Raw genomic sequence first — 19,093 nt, 5'->3', positions numbered from 1 at the left:
ACCTCAGGAGATCATCTAGTCCAACCCCCTGCTCAAAGCAGGACTAATCCCCAAATCCCTAAATGGCCCCCTCAAAGACTGAACTCACAACCTGGGTTTAGAAGGCCAATGCTCAAACCACTGAAAAGACGGTTACTCACCTTTGTAACTGTTGTTCTTCGAGATGTGTTGCTCATATCCATTCCAATTAGGCGTGCGCGCGCCGCGTGCACATTCGTCGGAAGGTTTTTACCCTAGCAACACTTGGTGGGTCGGCTGGGTCGCTCCCTAGAGTGGCGCCGCCATGGCACCGGATATATACCCCTGCCGACCCAACGGCCCCTTCAGTTCCTTCTTGCCGACTACTCCGACAGAGGGAAAGGAGGGCGGGTTTGGAATGGATATGAGCAACACATCTCGAAGAAGAGGAGGTTACTCACCTTGTGCAGTAACTGACGTTCTTCGAGATGAGTGTCCCTGTGGGTGCTCCACTCTAGGTGTCGGTGCGCCCCTGCGCCTTTGATCGGAGATTTCTGCAGCAGTACTCGTAGCAGCCACACATGCTCAGAGCCTGGTCCCCGCTCTGAGTATACCTCTAGTGAGCATGAGTGGCCGGTTCCCTCAGTTCCTTCTCTACAACGGAGGCTACCCTAACTCCAAAGTAGAGGGGAGGAGGGTGGGTAGTGGAGCACCCACAGGGACACTCATCTCGAAGAACGTCAGTTACTGCACAAGGTGAGTAAGCTCCTCTTCTTCGAGAGAGATGTCCCTGTGGGTGCTCCACTCTAGGTGACTTCGAAGCAGTGTATCTCAAGGAGGTAGGGACTTCGGGTCTGGCAGGAATGCAGTAGATAATACTGCCCTGCCTAATCGAGTGTCAGAGAGAGGGCCCTGAGTAAGGGCATAGTGTTTGACAAATGTGTGCTCGGAGGACCAAGTGGCTGCTCTACAAATGTCAGGCAATGGTACTTTACGAAAGAAGGCTACAGAGGTAGATACAGATCTAGTGGAATGTGTTCTGATCAATGCTGGAGATGTAACTTTTTTTATCTGATAGCAGTCGTATGCAATCGGAGATCCAGTTCGAAAGTCTCTGGGTAGAGGTAGCCATGCCTTTGGAGCGCTCCGCAATGGAGACAAAGAGTCTAGGAGAGTTTCTGAAGGGTTTGGTTCTGTCCAAATAGAAGGATAAGGCCCTGCGCACATCAAGTGTGTGCACTGTGGCTTCGAAGGAGTTTGCATGTGGTTTCGAAAAGAAAGTTGGTAGATGTATTGGTTCATTGATGTGAAATGAAGCGTGAACTTTTGGAAGGAATTTTGGGTGTAGGTGTAGAGTAACTTTGTCCTTGAAGAAGAGCCTATATGGTGGATCTGCCATAAGGACTCCTATCTCACCTGCCCATCTGGCGGAGGTAATGGCAACCAAAAAGGCTGTTTTCATTGAGAGGTGCAAGAGGGAGAAGGTGGCTAAGGGCTCCAAGGGTTGATGAGTTAAACAGGACAATACTAGGTGAAGATCCCATGGAGGGGTAGGTGGCTTAATGTCTGGATATAGGGTTTGGAGTCCCTTCAGGAAACACTTGGTGATGGGATGAGCAAAGACCGAGGTATTGTCAACTGTACCATGAAAGGTTGTGATGGCAGCTAAGTGGACTCTGATGGAGCTGAAGGAAAGGCCGAATTGCTTAATGTCCAATAGATAGTCGAGTATGCAGGGAAGAGGTGCCGAGGTAAAAGACAGTTGTTTAGTTGAGCACCATTTTGTGAATCATTTCCACTTTCGGAGATAGATGGTACGGGTGGATTGCATTCTGCTGCGTAGAAGTACCCTCTGAACTTGGTCGGAACAGTCTAGTTCTCGTTGGGAGAACCCTGCACGTACCAGGCTTTGAGATGAAGCATGGAGAGATTGGGGTGAAGAAGCCGGCCATGTTGCTGTGATAAGAGGTTCGGGATGAGAGGCAGGGAGATCGGTGGTCTAATTGACATTCTGGTGAGGAAAGGGAACCACGGTTGTCTCGGCCGTGAAGGTGCGATCAAGATCACCCTGGCAAGATCCGTTCGTATCTTTATGAGGACCCTGTTGAGCAATGGTATTGGGAGAAATGCATAAGTTAAGTCCTGGTGCCATGAGATCATGAATGTGCCTCCAAGGGAGTGTTTGCCCAGTCCCACCCTGGAGCAAAAATTGAGGCATTTTGTGTTTTTCACGGTTGCGAAGTTCGAAATATGTTGTAAATGATTCCCTCGTCTATCTCCCATTCGTGCTCCGAAGGGAAATGTCTGCTTAACTCGTTGGCAGTGGCATTCATCACCCCTGGGAGATAAGCAGCTGATATGCGGATGTGGTTCGCAAGGCACCAATTCCAGAGTTTTATGGCCTCCGAGCAAAGAGAGTGGGAACGAGTCCCTCCTTGTCTGTTTACGTAGAACATGCAGGCAATGTTGTCTGTCATTATGCGTACATGCTGATTCTTGATTAGAGGAAGGAAGCAGCGGCAGGCATTCCATATAGCTCAAAGTTCAAGAACGTTTATGTGCAGCGAGGTCTCAGAATAAGACTATAGCCCATGGACTGTTTGGTGAGAGATGTGGGCCCCCCAGCCCGTGAGGGATGCATCGGTCGCCATCATCAGAGTTGGGGGGTCTGGTGGAAGGGGACTCCAGAGCAGAGGTTGTAGGGGACTGTCCACCATATGAGAGAGTCTTTGACTCGGTAGGGTATGGTCAGTTGTTTGTTCAGTGAGTGCATGTTTGGTTTGTAAACCGTGGCCAGCCAAGCTTGGAAGCACCTCATGTAGAGACGTGAGTTCTGGACCACGAAAGTGCATGAGGCTATGTGCCCTAGTAGTTGGAGGCAGTCTCAGGCGGTGACCCGGGGGCTGTTGCGAAGTCTTGTAGCCAGCAGTTTTATGGTATTGAATCGGTCGGGTGGGAGAGATGCCAGTCCGGTTGTGGAGTCGAGGCTCGCTCCTATAAAGTCCAGGTGCTGGGTAGGACTTAATGTAGATTTGCTTTCGTTTATTTGCAGGCCCAGGGATTGGAAGCACTCGATGGTGATTTGTGTGAAGTGGAGGGCCTCGTCAAACGTGGAGGCCTTCAGGAGGCAATCGTCGAGGTAAGGGAATATTAGGACTCCTTTTTTCCTGAGGTAGGCAGTGACTACCGCTAGGAGCTTGGAAAAAACTCGAGGGGCAGTGGAAAGGCCGAATGGTAGAACTCTGTATTGGAAATGCGTTGAGCGGACGGTAAAACGAAGAAAACGTATGTGGGCCGGGTGGACAGTGACGTGAAAGTAGGCGTTTTGTAGGTCGAGGGCTGAAAACGAATCGCCCTGTTCCAGGGCTGGAATTATGGTGGTGAGAGTAACCATCTTGAACTTTTGCTTTTTGACAAATTTGTTGAGCCTCCTGAGGTCGAGGATCAGTCGCCATCCTCCAGTTTTCTTTTCTGTTAAGAAAGAAGGGGAGTAGAACCCTTTCCCCTTGTGGCATTTGGGCACAAGTTTGATAGCACCCAGGTGAAGGAGATGTTGTACTTCTTGCTGGAGGTGTGGGTCATGAGAGGTGTCCCTGAAGAGGGACGAGGAGGGAGGGTGGGTGTGAGGTAAGGAGACAGAATACCCAGTTGTGATGACCTCTAGAACCCACTTGTCAGTGGTAATATTCTGCCATTGGTGCAAAAATGGCTGTAGGCGGTGTCCAAAGTTAGTTGTAGGCAGTGCAAATGCTGAAGTTGGGATGATGTTTACGAGACCCTGGACCAAAGGTTCAAATCTGCTTATTAGTTGGAGGAAGTTGGGGCATCCCGGAAGAATTGGGACGACGACGCCAGTATCTGGATCTCTGGCGTTGGTGTTGTTGTTGATCCTGAGATCTTGGGAAATGCTGAGTATATGGGGAGTAGTGTGGACGGTGGTAAGGTTGATATCTGTACTGTTGCCTTCTGGTTGTAGGGGTTTGGATGCCTAAGGATCGAAGAGTTGCCCTTGAGTCCTTCATTGAGTGGAGCACCTCATTCTCATAGACTCATAGGTCAGAAGGGACCAATCTGATCATCTAGTCTGACCTCCTGCACAAGGCAGGCCACAGAACCCCACCCATCCAATTTTGTACAACCCCTATCCCAGGACCGAGTTATTGAAATCCTCAAAAATGGTTTGAAGACCTCAAGCTGCAGAGACACCACCAGCAAGCGACCCGTGCCCCACGCTGCAGGGGAAGGCGAAAAACCTCCAGGGCACCTGCCAATCCGCCCTGGAGGAAAATCCCTTCCCGACCCCAAATATGGCGATCAGCTAAACCCTGAGCATGTGGGCAAGAGTCACCAGCCAGCACCCAAGAAGGAGTTCTCTGCAGCAACTCAGTACCCATCGCATGCAACATCACCCCGCAGACCATTGAGCAGACCTGTCTGGTGGTAATTCAAGATCAATTGCCCAAATTAACGATCCTTTCATAACATCCCCTCCATATACTTATCAAGCTTTGTCTTAAAGCCAGGAAAGTCTTTTGCCCCTACTACTTCCCTCGGAAGGCTATTCCAGAACTTCACTCCCCTAATGGTCAGAAACCTTCGTCTAATTTCAAGTCTAAACTTCCTAATATCCAGTTTATACCCATTCGTCCTCGTGGCTACATTAGTACTAAAAACTTAAATAATTCCTCTCCCTCCCTAACGTTAACCCCCTTGATATATTTATATAGGGCGAGCATATCCCCCCTCAGCCTTCTTTTGGCCAGGCTAAACAAGCCAAGCTCTTTGAGTCTCCTTTCATAAGGCAGTTTTTCCATTCCTCGGATCATCCTCGTAGCCCGTCTCTGAACCTGTTCCAGTTTGAATTCATCCTTCTTGAACATGGGACACCAGAACTGCACACAGTATTCCAGATGGGGTCTCACCAACGCCGTATACAACGGTACTAACACCTCCTTATCCTTGCAGGAAATACCCCGCCTGATGCATCCCAAAATCGCATTTGCTTTTTTAACAGCCGTATCACATTGGCGACTCATAGTCATCCTGCTATCAACCAGTACCCCAAGGTCCTTCTCTTCCTCCGTCGCTTCCAACTGATGCGCCCCCAACGTATATCCAAAATTCTTATTATTAATTCCTAAATGCATGACCTTGCACTTTTCACTATTGTATTTCATCCTATTTCTATTACTCCAGTTTACAAGGTGGTTCAGATCTTCTTGAATAGTATCCCTGTCCTTCTCCGTGTTAGCAATACCCCCCAGCTTCGTGTCATCCGCGAACTTTATTAGCACATTCCCGCTCTTTGTGCCAAGGTCAGTAATAAAAAGGTTAAATAAGATCGGTCCCAAAACCGATCCTTGAGGGACTCCACTGGTGACCTCCTTCCAGTCCAACAGTTCACCTTTCAATACGACCCTCTGGAGTCTCCCCTTTAACCAGTTCCTTATCCACCTTACAACTTTCATATTCACTCCCAGCTTTTCCAATTTAACTAACAGCTCCCCGTGCAGAACCGTGTCAAACGCCTTACTGAAATCTAGGTAAATTATATCTACCGCATTTCCTTTATCTAAGTAATCCGTCACCTTCTCAAAGAAGGAGATCAGATTGGTTTGGCACGATCTACCTTTAGTAAATCCGTGTTGCAATTCGTCCCAATTACCATTGACCTCTATGTCCTTAACTACTTTCTCCCTTAAAATTTTTTCCAAGACTTTACATACTACAGACGTCAAGCTAACAGGCCTAAAATTACCCGGATCACTCTTTTTCCCTTTCTTAAAAATAGGAACTACATTAGCAATCCTCCAGTCATACGGCACAACACCCGAGATTATCGATTGCTTAAAAATTCTCGCTAACGGGCTCGCAATTTCACGCGCCAGTTCCTTTAATATCCTCGGGTGGAGATTGTCCGGGCCCTCCGACTTCGACCCATCGAGCTGTTCAAGTACGGCCTCTACCTCAGTTGCAGTAATATCCACTTCCATATCCACATTCCCGTTTATCATCCCTCCATCATCGCAAGGTTCCTCACTAGTCTTATTAAAAACCGAGGCAAAGTACTTGTTTAGATGTTGGGCCATGCCTAGGTTATCCTTAACATCCATTCCATCCTCAGTGTATAGCGGCCCCACTTCTTCTTTCTTTGTTTTCTTCTTATTTATGTGGCTGTAGAACCTTTTACTATTGGTTTTGATTCCCTTTGCAAGTTCCAGTTCAATGCGGCTTTTAGCCTTCCTCACTTTATCCCTACATGTTCTGACCTCAGCAAGGTAGCTTTCTTTACTGATCCTGCCTTCCTTCCACTCCCTGTAAGCTTTCTGCTTTTGTCTAATCCCCTCTCTGAGTTGCTTGCTCATCCAGTTTGGCCTGCAACTCCTGCCCATGGTTCTTTTCCCCTTTCTCGGGATGCAGGCTTCCGACAGTCTCCGCAGCTGTGACTTAAAGTAATTCCAGGCCTCCTCCACATTTAAATCCACTAATTCCTCCGTCCAATCCACTTCCCTAACTAATTTCCTTAACTCTTTAAAATTAGCCCTCGAGAAGTCGAAAACCCTAATCGCAGATCTACATTTGTTTATCCTTCCATCTAGTTTGAACTGAATCAGCTCATGATCACTCGAACCAAGGTTGTCCCCTACCACCATTTCTTCTACGAGGTCCTCACTGCTCACCAACACCAAGTCTAAAATGGCATCCCCTCTCGTAGGTGCTTCAACTACTTGATGAAGAAATCCATCCGCTATCACATCCAGAAAAATCCGACCCCTATTATTCGTGCAAGTACTCGTCCTCCAGTCTATATCCGGGAAGTTGAAGTCCCCCATAATCACACATTTCCCCTTTGTGTTTACTTCATTAAAGACATTAAAGAGGTCTCTATCCATATCCCAATCCGATCCCGGCGGTCTGTAGCACACCCCAAGCACTATCTCAGGGGAAGCTCTAGTTGCTTTTTTACCCAGCGTGATTTTTGCCCAGACGGACTCCGTCTTATCCATTCCATCGCATCTTATTTCGCTACATTTAATTTCATCATTGATGTACAAGGCTACTCCCCCACCTTTGCCTTTCTTCCTGTCTTTTCTGAACAGCACATAGCCTTCAATACCCGTGCTCCAGTCATGAGTACTATTCCACCAGGTTTCGGTAATCCCTATAATATCCGGCTTCACTTCCTGCACGAGTAACTCCAGTTCCTCCATCTTGTTACCTAGGCTCCTCGCATTAGTGTACAAACCTTTTAATTTTCGGCGTTTGGCGTCAGTGACATTCTTTCCCCCGTCGTGCACAAACTGTCTGCCACCAGCATCACCCGTTACTCTGGTTTCTACTCCACTATTCCTCCTTGGATCAAATCTTGGGGCCGCAAGGGTATCCCCGCTCACTTTGTTTACTTCCCTCTCCGGGTTATGTTCTGGCTTGGAGATCTCCCGAACATTTCCCAACCATCTCCCCCAACCAATTCGTGGTGGAAGCAAAGAGTTTATCACTATCAAAAGGGAGGTCCTCTATGGTGCTCTGAACCTCGCGAGGAAAGAGGGAAGAGGAGAGCCATGAACCTCAGCACATGACCACAGCAGTAGCGGTGGATCTTGCTGTGGTATTGGCTGCATCCAGAGATGCTTGAAGAGCCATGCGTGATATGATTTGGCCCTCGGAAACTAAAGCTGTAAACTGTTGTTTCTTCTGGTCTGGAATGTATTCAGTGAAGTCCATGAACTTGTTATAGTTTCTATGGTCGTACTTTGCCAGAATTGTGGTATAATTGGCAATTCAAAATTGTAAGGTTGAAGAGGCATACACTATACGACCCAGCAGGTCTAAGCGTTTGCCTTCCTTGTTGACTGGGGTATGGTGGAAATACTGTTTGTTCCTTTGATTGGCTGCATCCACTACCAGTGAGTTTGGCGCAGGATGTGAGAAAAGGAATTCAGAGCCCTTAGAGGGAATGAAGTATTTACGGTCCGCTTGTTTGCACGTAGGCTGGCTTGTGGCTGGAGCCTGCCAGATTGACTTAGTAGATTCCAAAAGGGCTGCACTGATTGGTAATGACAGTCTGGATGAAGAAGAGGGTTGCAGGATGTCCGTTAACTCATGTTGTTGATCCGGTACTTCCTCTAGATTGATTCTAAGCTCGCTGGTAACCCTTTTAAAGAGATCCTGGAATTTCGAAAAATCGTCTGAGGGCGGTAGAGGGGAGGGAAGTAAAGCTTCTTCAGGCATTGTTTCAGTTGGTACTTCAGTTAGTACTGGTTCAGGAGCAGGAGTTAATTGATCCTGAGAATGGGAGGGTGCCGCCAAGTGAGTCATATCATCTGGACATTCGCGTCTCGTTGGATTGGAATAGCGGGTGTGTTGCTGAGGGAAAGGTGCTCATGGGGCCCAATACTGCCATGGTGGTGGAAAAGGCATAGGTGGTGCCATCCAGGGGTTAACACACCAGGAGGCAGGGTCTCGGGGGTAGTCTGAGACAATTTTCCTGTGCCCGCGGGTGACTGGACTCCGAGGATGGAATTCTGATTGTATTGAAACATCACCTTGTAGTTCAGACTCCTCCTCACTGGAGGAAGGCTGTTCGGACCCTGAATCATTCGTAAGGGAGAAGCAGTCTTTAAGGAAGGGCGATTTCAGCGTAGGTGACACTAAGAGGTCACTTGACTGGGTAAACGGCAGCGCTGAGGCAGCTGAAGGTGAAGGCTGATAGAATTGCTGTGAGGGAACCCAGGCTTGCACCGGAGTTCTTAGTCTTGGCTCCGTGCCAAGTAGCGCTGTTAATGCCGGTGCCATAGTCAGTGCCGTGCTATTAATAGCAGGCTGCGGTGCCTCGGGGGGGCCTGATTTGTCGGCACTGTGTTCATTACGGTGCCGATAGGTGCCATAATTGAGGCAGGCAACTGAAAGCCTGTCGCCTCGGCACCGGAGCCTCACGCTGCCGCCGAAAGCACAGGCGGGTTTAACGCGGTGCCGGAGGAGCCCGGCTCATCGAAAGTGCTCAGGCAGGGGAGCACCGGTAAGGAGACTGTGGATCTGACCGGAGAAGGTTTGTGTCTAAAGGCTTCTTTTGAATTTGACAGAAGGTGTCCTCGTATTGCTGCTTTCTTCTGCTTTTTAGAAGTGGGAGAGCTGTGTCGGTGAGCGGAGGCAGAGTCCACGCCAGGGTCTGAGGCGGACCCTAGGGATTTTTGAAGTAAAATAAGTTTAAGTTTTATCTCCCTGTCCTTTCTCGCTCTGGAGCTTAGTTTAGTGCAGTGAGCACATTTTGGGGGAATATGGGTCTCCCCTAAATATTTTATGCACTGTGTATGTCCATCGGAGAGAGGGAGGGACAGCGTCCTTACAGGAGGAGCAGCGCTTAAAGCCTGTGGAGCCAGGCATATCTGAAGCGGCTGAGAGAACAATTTTTTTTTTTTAACAGTAGAAAAAAGGTAGGTAACACTAACTAACAACTAACTAACAAGAAACTGTTTAACTACAAGTTATTTTAAAATGAGGAAAGAAATTTAAGGAGTCTGCTGAGCTCCGTCTCAAGCCGGGGACGGTAGAGAACGAACTGAGGGAACCGGCCGCGCATGCTCACTAGAGGTATACTCAGAGCGGGGGCCAGGCTCTAAGCATGCGTGGCCGCTACGAGTACTGCTGCAGAAATCTCTGATCAAAGGCGCAAAGGCACACCGATACCTAGAGTGGAGCACCCACAGAGACATCTCTTGAAGAACAACAACGGTTATAAAGGTGAGTAACCATCTTTTCTTCTTTGAGTGCTTGCTCATATCAATTCCAATTAGGTGACTCCCAAGCCTTACCTAGGCAGTGGGGTCGGAGTGAGATGTCGCAGAATATAGAACTGCTGATCCAAATGCCGTGTCATCTCTGGACTGTTGAACCAATGCATAATGTGACGCAAAGGTGTGGACCGAGGACCAGGTAGCTGCACGACATATGTCCTGGATGGGTACATGAGCCAGGAAAGCAGCAGATGAAGCCTGAGCCCTGGTAGAAAGGGCAGTAAGGTGGCTCATCGGAACATGAGCCAAGTCATAGCAGTTGCAGACGCACGATGTCACCCAAGATGAAATCCTCTGGGAGGAGACAGGTAGGCCCTTCATCCGGTCTGCCACCACGATGAAGCGTTGTGGTGTTTTACGGAAGGGCTTTGTTCGCTCGATATAAAATGTGAGCGCCCTATGGACGCCTAGGGAGTGCAGTTGCTGCTCCCGGCGTGATGAGTGTGGCTTCGGGAAGAAGATCGGAAGGAAGATATCCTGGTTGATATGAAAGGCCAATACCACTTTAGGGACAAAGGCCGGGCGTGGTCGCAACTGTACCTTGTCCTTATGAAACACTGTATACGGGGAGCGCACCATGAGAGCCCAAAGCTCGGAAACTCATCTTGCTGATGTAATGGCTATGAGAAAGGCTGTCTTTCAGGACAGGTACAGCAGCGAGCAGGTTGCTAGCGGCTCGAAGGGAGCAGTCATAAGTTTGGCTAGAACTAGGTTGAGGTCCCAAGTTGGGGCAGGGCGGCACACTTTTGGGTATAATCGCTCCAAGCCCTTGAGGAACCTCGAAATCATGGGGCGAGAGAAGACCGAGTGGCCGCTCTCCCCTGGGTGGAAGGTAGAGATGGCCGCCAAGTGCACCTTCAATGAAGATACCACTAGGCTATGCTGTTTGAGAGACCAGAGGTAGTCCAAGATGGTAGGGACCAGAACCTCGGTGGGAATAACATTACGTAGGTCGCACCAGCAGGAGAAGCACTTCCACTTGACCAGATATGTTAACCTAGTGGAAGGTTTCCTACTACCCAAGAGCACTTGTTGGATCGAGGCAGAGCAACGTAATTCGGACTGGCTTAACCACGCAGTAACCATGCTGTGAGGTGAAGAGACTGCAGGTCTGGGTGGTGAAGTCTGCCGTGGTCCTGAGTTATCAGGTCCGGGCAAAGAGGTAGAGGGATTGGGTTGGCTATCAACAGATCAAGCAACATGGTGTACCAGTGTTGCCTCGGCCAGGCTGGAGCGATCATGATGAGGAGCTTGAGCAGGACCCTGTGAATCAGCGGGAACGGTGGGAAGGCGTAAAGCAGATGGCTCATCCACGGTATCAGAAATGCGTCTGAGATCGAGACCTTGGAAGGAGCAGAACGTTTGGCATTTCCTATTCTCGCAGGTGAAGAGGTCTATGTGGGGAAAGACCCACTTCTGGAGAACAGAATGGATAACTTCCGGACAAAATCGACCACTCGTGAGACAAGAAGGATCTGCTGATTTGATCAGCCAGAGTGTTCCGAACCCCGGGGAGAAAAGATGCTACCAGGTCTATCGAGTGGGCTATGCAGAAGTCCCAGAGCTGAACAGCTTCCTGGCAAAGAGGGGGAGGAACGTGCTCCTCCCTGCTTGTTTATGTAAAACATGGCCATTGTGTTGTCCGTGAACACTGAGACACAACGGCCTTGTAACTGCCCTTGAAACACCTGGCACACAAGGCGGACTGCTCTCAGCTCCCGCATATTGATGTGCAAGGTCAGTTCCTGAGTTGACCAAAGGCCTTGAGTGTGGAGATGTTCAAGGTGAGCACCCCAGCCGAGAGATGACGTGTCCGTTGTGAGGGTCATTGAAGGCTGAGGCGGATGGAATGGCATCCCTGCACAAACCAGGGAGGGTGTCAACCACCAGTCCAGGGAGCTTAGGATGACCGAGGGGATCGTAAGGATCATATCTATACTGTCTCTGCCCAGGCAGGATACCGAGGAGAGCCAAGTTTGAAGGGGACGGAGACGTAGTCTGGAGTGTTTGGTCACAAACGTACAGGCAGCCATGTGACCCACGAGGGCGAGACAAGTGCGAGCCGAAGTTGTCAGGAAGTTTTGTAGGCCTTGTATAATTGATACCATCGCCTGAAACCGAGGCTGTGGTAAGCACGCCCTGGAGAGATTGGAGTCCAGAATGGCCCCAATGAATTCTGTTCTTTGTTTGGGAACCAGAGTGGATTTCTCTATGTTGATCATCAGGCCTAGTCGCTCGAATAGGTCCTTGACAATGCCCACATGACGGGTGACTTGGGTCTTGGAGGCCCCTCGAATGAGCCAATCGTCGAGATACGGGAAGATGCGTATCCGACGACGACGGAGGGAGGCAGCGACTACAGCTATGCATTTTGTGAATACCCGTGGGGCTGCAGAGAGGCCAAACGGAAGGACCATAAATTGGAAATGTTGACAGTTGACCATAAATCGGAGGTACTGTCTGTGCGGAGGGTAAATGGCAACGTGAAAATAGGCATCCTTCATATCGAGGGCGGCATACCAGTCTCCGGGATCCAAGGATGGGATGATGGTCCCCAGGGATACCATGCAGAACTTCAACTTTATCATGAACTTGTTTAGTCCTCGCAGGTCTAGGATAGGTCTGAGACCTCCCTTCACCTTGGGGATTAGGAAATAGTGGGAATAGAACCCCTTGCCCCTTGAGTCCTTTGGTACCTCCTCTATAGCTCCCATGGCAAAGAGCGTCCGTACCTCTTGCAAGAGGAATTGCTCGTGAGAGGGGTTCCTGAAGAGGGATGAGGATAAGGGGTGTGATAAACTGGAGGTGGTATCCGAATTCTACCGTGCGTAGGACCCAACGATCCGAAGTTAGTTGGGTCCATGCAGGGAGGAAAAGGGAAAGGTGGTTGTAAAAAGGAGGGGAAGGATCCTGGGAAACAACTGGTACGCCATCCTCAGGCGTGCCTTCAAAAGTTTGGTTTGGATCCCACGGGTGGTTTGGAGGGACCCTGATTCTGACCCCCTTGGGGTCCTGACTGCCATCTGCGATTGGCAGAAGGCGTGGCCGAGCCAAAGTCCTGTCGTGGCCGAGGCGAGGAGTAAAGGCGGTGAGGCTGGAGATGGAAGGATCTGCGCTGAGTCACCGGTGTGTGCATCCCGAGTGAGCGCATGATCACCCTGTTGTCCTTCAGGCTTTGCAGCCTAGGGTCAGGCTTTTCAGAAAACAGGCCTTGGCCATTGAAGGGCAAGTCCTGTATGGTGTGCTGCAGTTCAGGTGGAAGGCCTGACATCTGAAGCCATGATATTCGCCTCATGGCAATTCCTGAAGCCAGAGTTCTGGCTGCGGAGTCTGCTGCGTCCAGCGAGGCCTGGAGAGAAGTTCTCGTCTCCTTCTTCCTTTCCTCCAAAAGGGCAGCAAACTCTTGACGGGAGTCTTGGGGAACTAACTAGGGGAATTTTCCAACCACCGCCCACGTGTTATAGTTGTACCAGCTAAGGAGGGCTTGCTGATTTGCCACTCTGAGTTGGAGGGCCCCAGCAGAGTATATCTTGCGGCCCAATAAGTCCATGCGCCTAGCCTCCTTTGATTTCGGAGCCGGAGCTTGCTGGCCATGGTGCTCCCTTTCGTTGACTGATTGCACAACAAGGGAGCAGGGAGAAGGGGGCACGTACAGGTACTCGTACCCCTTAGAGGGTACCATGTACTTCCGCTCAACTCCCCTAGCCATGGGCGGAATAGCGGCTGGAGACTGCCAGATGGTATCAGCATTTGCTTGGATCGTGCGAATGAACGGCAAGGCCACTCTTGTGGGGGTGTCAGCTGACAAAATATCCACCACAGGATCCTCTATCTCCGGGACCTGAAGATTCATATTCAGGGCTACGCGTCTCAGGAGGTCCTGATGTGCCCTCAGGTCAATTGGAGGAGGGCATAAAGAGGATGTCCCTGCCACCACTTCATCTGGAGAGGAGGAAGAGGAAAGGCCAGGGACAAGAGGGTCCTGTGTGGGCTCCTGTTCTTGGGCAATGTCTGGCTCAGGTGGAACCTGAGGGTCTGTTGAGTGCATAGGAGCTTCCTTCGTACCTGCAGGAGGCGGGCGGCTGACAGTCGCCTCCGACACCCGGTGTTCCGATGATACGGAGCGTGATGGCACTGGAGGCACACCTTGGGCTTGGTGATATGCCCAAGGTGTCTAGAATGACCACTGATGACGTCCTTGTTCTTGGGTCTAGGTCTCCTGGAAGACTTGGCTGGGCACATCTGAGTCACGGTCCTGTGCATAGGAAGCACTGTCCACGTGAGATGACACAGATGTGTGTCGAGATGGCCACGGAGGAGCTGAAAAGCCCTGGGAAGGGTCTCCATCTCTAGACGATCTCTCTCTGTGCGGTACCATAGAGTGGTACCGGGAATGAGACCGGGACCTGCAACCGGAGCAGTGCTGGGAGGTCGACAGGGATCTCGAAGCTCGACATCTAGAGCAGCTGCGAGAGGCACAGCGCCAGGAACGGTGCTGGGAGCTAGACTGGTGCCAAGAGTACCGGGCCAGCGAACAGGACGCTGAACGGTGCCGCGAGTGCGACCGGTACCAAGATGGAGCGCGGTGCCGGGACTGCGAGCGGCGTTGGGACCGGGATCGGCGACGGGACCGAGAGCACCGGTGGGACCGCGATCATGATCGGTGCCTCTCAGCAGAGCCGATAGAGGATGGTCTCAGCAGGGCAGGCTTGCCGATCGATTGCATAACCCACACCAGCGGTGCCGGGAGTTGAGGCGGCGCAGACTCCATCAGCGCGATTAGCTCCCTCACCATGGAAAAGGTCTCCGGCGTGGAGGGAATAGTGAGCTCAACCACGGCATGCGCCGGGGAGCTTTCAGGCACCAGACTCAACGGCCCTTGCAGGACTGGAATTGACAGTGCTGAAGCTGGCGGTGCCGCGGCAGGTGTCGGTGCCAGGCGGTCCGACTTAGGCGGGTGCTCCGATTGTGGTGCAGGCAGCATGGAAGCAGGAGAAGTCTTATGTTTCTTAACCTGCGGGGAGAGAGAACAGTGCCGAGCAGACATCTGTGCCAGCGACGGTCAGTGCCGAGGGGCCTTAGCGATACTGGCGTGATCCGGTGCCGAAGAGACGCTTCTGCCTGATGCGGACTATCCGGCGCTCAGTGCCGAAGCTGGAGGAGTAAGAGCTGCCTCCATCAGGAGCTGTTTGAGACGAAAGTCCCGCTCCTTCTTCGTCCTGGGCCTGAAGGCCTTACAGATCCGGCACTTATCCGAGAGATGGGATTCCCCAAGGCACTTAAGACAGGAGTCGTGGGGATCTCCCGTTGGCATCGGCTTGTGGCAGGCCGAGCACGGTTTGAAGCCTGGTGAGCCGGGCATGGGCCCGGTACTGGGTGCGGGGAAGGGGCTAATCCCCAAACCCCTCTCAACTATAAACACTAACTATATTATAGAACGAGTAAAACTAACTACAACTATAACTATATACACAAGGATTAGTAAGAGAACTACGAGTAGCTAGGGAGGTGGAGATCAGCTAAGCCGCGCTCCACTGTTCCAAAGACTGACACGGGCAGTAAGAAGGAACTGAAGGGCTGTTGGGTCGGCAGGGGTATATATCTGGCGCCATGGCGGCGCCACTCTAGGGGGCGACCCAGCCGACCCACCGAGTGTTGCTAGGGTAAAAATCTTCCAACGAATGTGCACGCGGCGCGCACGCACACCTAACTGGAATCGATATGAGCAAGCACTTGAAGAAGAACACTTGTCCCTGCGGGGGCTATGTATGCATCTCCAGTAACTACTACTGTATAAGCTGAACTGAAATGTCTAATCCCTTCAGAAAGAAAAACAAAAGCAGCAGAGACCCATTAGTAAGAGCTGGGACAGAGGAAAACACTGGGATCTGAATGAACTCAAATTCTGAGTCGAATACAGCCTACTGGGCTCCTGCAAGGGTTAACTTACACCAAAAGTTACAATAACCATAGGCCCAAAGTCAGAATCCTAGTGTTGTCAACATGTGATTTTATTGCAAGTCTCTCAATATTTGGTTGTTTTGTGAAAGCCCAAGTACCGGCAGTTATTTGAATCATCTGGTCCAGTCTGGCAATTCCATGTTCATATGAGATCTCAGAAAACTCTGTTTCATAACTGTCCATAAAGATTCCCTCTATTCTGCTCCAACCCACAATTTATCTGAAAATCTTATAAACAGTCTGGGGTTTGCCAGGCTTGTATGGGAATCAACAGAGAACACAAAGGATGAGGGACAATGCAGTGCATGGGGGGAGAGCGTCATTGAGCAGGAAGGGAGTTCTGACTGATGAGGCTGAACAAGACAGATTGGGAGTCTTGAAGAGCTCAGTGGAAGACACGAGAGATTCAAGGGGAACAGCATAAGGCTTTATTAAAAGCTCATAGTTACCTAAAGATGCCTATTGGCATATCGGTGCCAGTTAATTACACGCAGTTAATAATACAAGTATATTGCCAAATACAAGATGTACCGTTGAGGGCCAGAAAATGGGAATTTAAAATGTATACATCTAATAAAGCGTTTTGATAACAATGCACAATACATATACAAGTGCATACACCACCTCTGTATGTTAATACACATGCACCAAGACAGGAAAAAAATGTGTTTAGAAAAGGAGAACTTTACACAATGTTCAATTTCTGACTACTATTGATGGAAGACTCCTAGCTATCACAATGGAATTCTACAGATGCTACTAGCATCCTAAACCAGTTCCCGGTTTGGCAAGAGTATGCTCGGTTTTCTGTTGATGTCTCTTAGCTATTATACTGCTAAATGACTGAATTTGATATGGTTCACTTCAGAAAGGAGGGTGTAACAAGCTTCCCAGGCCAGGCTTTAAGACAGCACTGCTTCCTGCATGCAAAGGATAAAGGTGTGGATGTGGAGGGAACAAAACTGCTGTGTGCATGGAAGGGGTCGGGGGGGGGGGGGTCAATGCAGGCAATGTTTGTCGATAAACTGGTGTCAGATTAGATGATACGCAGGCAAACTGACAATTTAACAGCAATATTTTACTGAAACAGACCATGATAATTAAGGTTTGCAAAGTGCTATCATAAATTTGGAGAGACATCATTATTCACAATTATTTGCAGGGTATAGTAGCAAGGGATTTAATTAACGTCTACTATAAGCGCCTATTTAAGCTGTAAGCTCCTCCGGACAGGAACATGACTGTCTTTTGTCTGCTTATAGGGCATAGCATGAAATAATAGGAAGAGGGAAATGTTTACGCCAATGTGAGGAAACAGACTGAGAAAAATTAGGGGAATTTGACAGGAATTTCCCCTATGGACATTTCCCCTGATTCAAAAGTCTCATTGACCCCAATGGGCTTTGAGTGGGTTCTAAATGCTTTAGAAAAAGCTTCTAGTGCTACAGCTAGAATAAAAACACACATTTATAAGTTGTTGGTACCTATTGTACCAGAAGAGAAGCCAGAACTTTATGGCATTGGCAGGTAAGCAGGAGGAAATAACTTAAATTATTATTTTAAGATGTGTTTGTAAGCGGCAGAGTGATTACATCTGTGCCTTTAAATGAAAGGAGGGGGAATTTCCCTGGAATGTAGGGCATGCTGGGAATGGAGAGAAAGCAGGAAACCAAGACAGTGGCTAGAGAACAGGACAAGAAGAAGTATGCTTAGAACTGCTAAATATAACAAAACTCTATAATGCTGTGGATACATTTTGATTTATATCTGCATTTATAAAGCAGTTGTTGTAGCAAAAACACTGGAGACTGGGCAATGGAGACCCAGACGCTGCTGCTGTGGGCTACGACAGTCAAACCAACAGAAAACAAAGCTTTGCTTGCTTTACGTAAGTACCTAGCTCTTATATAGTGCTTTACAGCAGTACAGCTCAGATCAGTTTACAAAAGCAGCAAGTATCATTACCCCCATTTGACAAATAGGGAAGCTGAGGAAACTAATAAAGTGTGCTAACAGTTAGCCTTCTTGGCAACAAGGGCACACTGTTGACTCATATCCAGCTTCTGGTCTACTGTAATCCCCAGGTCCTTTTCTGCAGAACTGCCACTTAGTCAGTCGGTCCCCAGCCTGTAGCAGTGCATGGGATTCCTCCATCCTAAGTGCAGGACTCTGCACTTGTCCTTGTTGAACCTCATCAGATTTCTTTTGGCCCAATCCTCCAATTGTCCAGGTCACTCTGGACCCTATCCCTACCCTCTAGCATATCTACCTCTCCCCCCAGCTTAGTGTCATCTGCGAACTTGCTGAGGGTGCAATCAATCCCATCATCCAGATTATTAATGAAGATGTTGAACAAAACTGGCCCAAGGACTGACCCCTGACGCACTCTGCTTGATACTGGCTGCCAACTATTCTTAAAATTATTATTCTTAGTAATTTTCCTTGTTTTCTAGTCTACTGTGTATTTCTGTAATGGGTCACACATGGCAAGCAGTGTCATCTAATAGTCTCTAAAGAGAGTCAAACTCTGGGTTATCCCTTGATCCGACAATGACTCATGTGACCTTTGGCAAGTAATATAAGGCCTGATCCTGTAAAATGTTAGGTGTGGAACATCGCTAACTCTCACTGACTTCAAAGTGAGCTGAGGGCACTCAGCATCCTGCAGGATTATGTCCTCAATCTTTCAAGTGCTTCCGTTTCCACATCTGTAAAATGGAATAATATTGACCTACCTCTCTGGGATGTCATGAAGTTAAAAAATTTCAAGTGCTTTGAGATCCTTGTCTGAAAGCATAGAATGTTATAAGCCTCACATACATGTTTATGATTTGCTTTAGTCCCAAAACTGGGAGGGAAAAGAAGGAATGAAGGACTGGATGGTGAAAGATTAAACATATTCCACCTGACCTCATGCCGTTACACAAACTCCTATCTCTTCTGTAATAAAAGCTCAAAACTAAATGGTCCTGGGTGAATCACGTTTACAGTCTTCTGTCAATACTTAAAAGCCTTGGGGGATGAATGTTTATAGAGCAAAATCAGAGTTGCAGTCTCTGCTCCAGAAGCAGCCCTGGACCCACTGAACTGCCATGGAGACTGTGCCACCTTCCACCTACAGAGAATGTGGGTCCCTTCAGGTCTAGACTGAAGTCATTAGTGAGTCAGCTTGAGGAAATCTGCACTGAAGCTGCCAGGCTGCAATCCTACGTGGCTTAAGGATATACAGCCAGGAAGGAGTATTTATTATAATTGAAAGAAATTATTCCATGAGCAATTTGAAAGCACAATTGGCTTCTGTCACTTTTAATCCTGAAGATTTTATGTCTAAGAATAAGTCTGCTAATCACACTGAAATAGCAGCTAGAAATTACATTTTC

General features: G+C 49.1%; 1 protein-coding gene across 15 annotated transcripts in view; it reads right to left on the bottom strand.

Moving 5' to 3' along the window:
- The window catches only part of MAP4 (microtubule associated protein 4), a 276,034-nt gene that overhangs the window by 105,500 nt on the left and 151,441 nt on the right, over window positions 1-19,093 (bottom strand). The gene's annotated exons all lie outside the window — the stretch shown is intronic.

The sequence above is a fragment of the Gopherus flavomarginatus genome, chromosome 2 (genome assembly GCF_025201925.1).
Source record: "Gopherus flavomarginatus isolate rGopFla2 chromosome 2, rGopFla2.mat.asm, whole genome shotgun sequence".
Lineage (NCBI taxonomy): Eukaryota > Metazoa > Chordata > Testudines > Testudinidae > Gopherus > Gopherus flavomarginatus.
The sequence above is the reverse complement of the archived record's forward strand: the minus strand, read 5'-3'. Positions and strand labels throughout refer to the sequence as shown.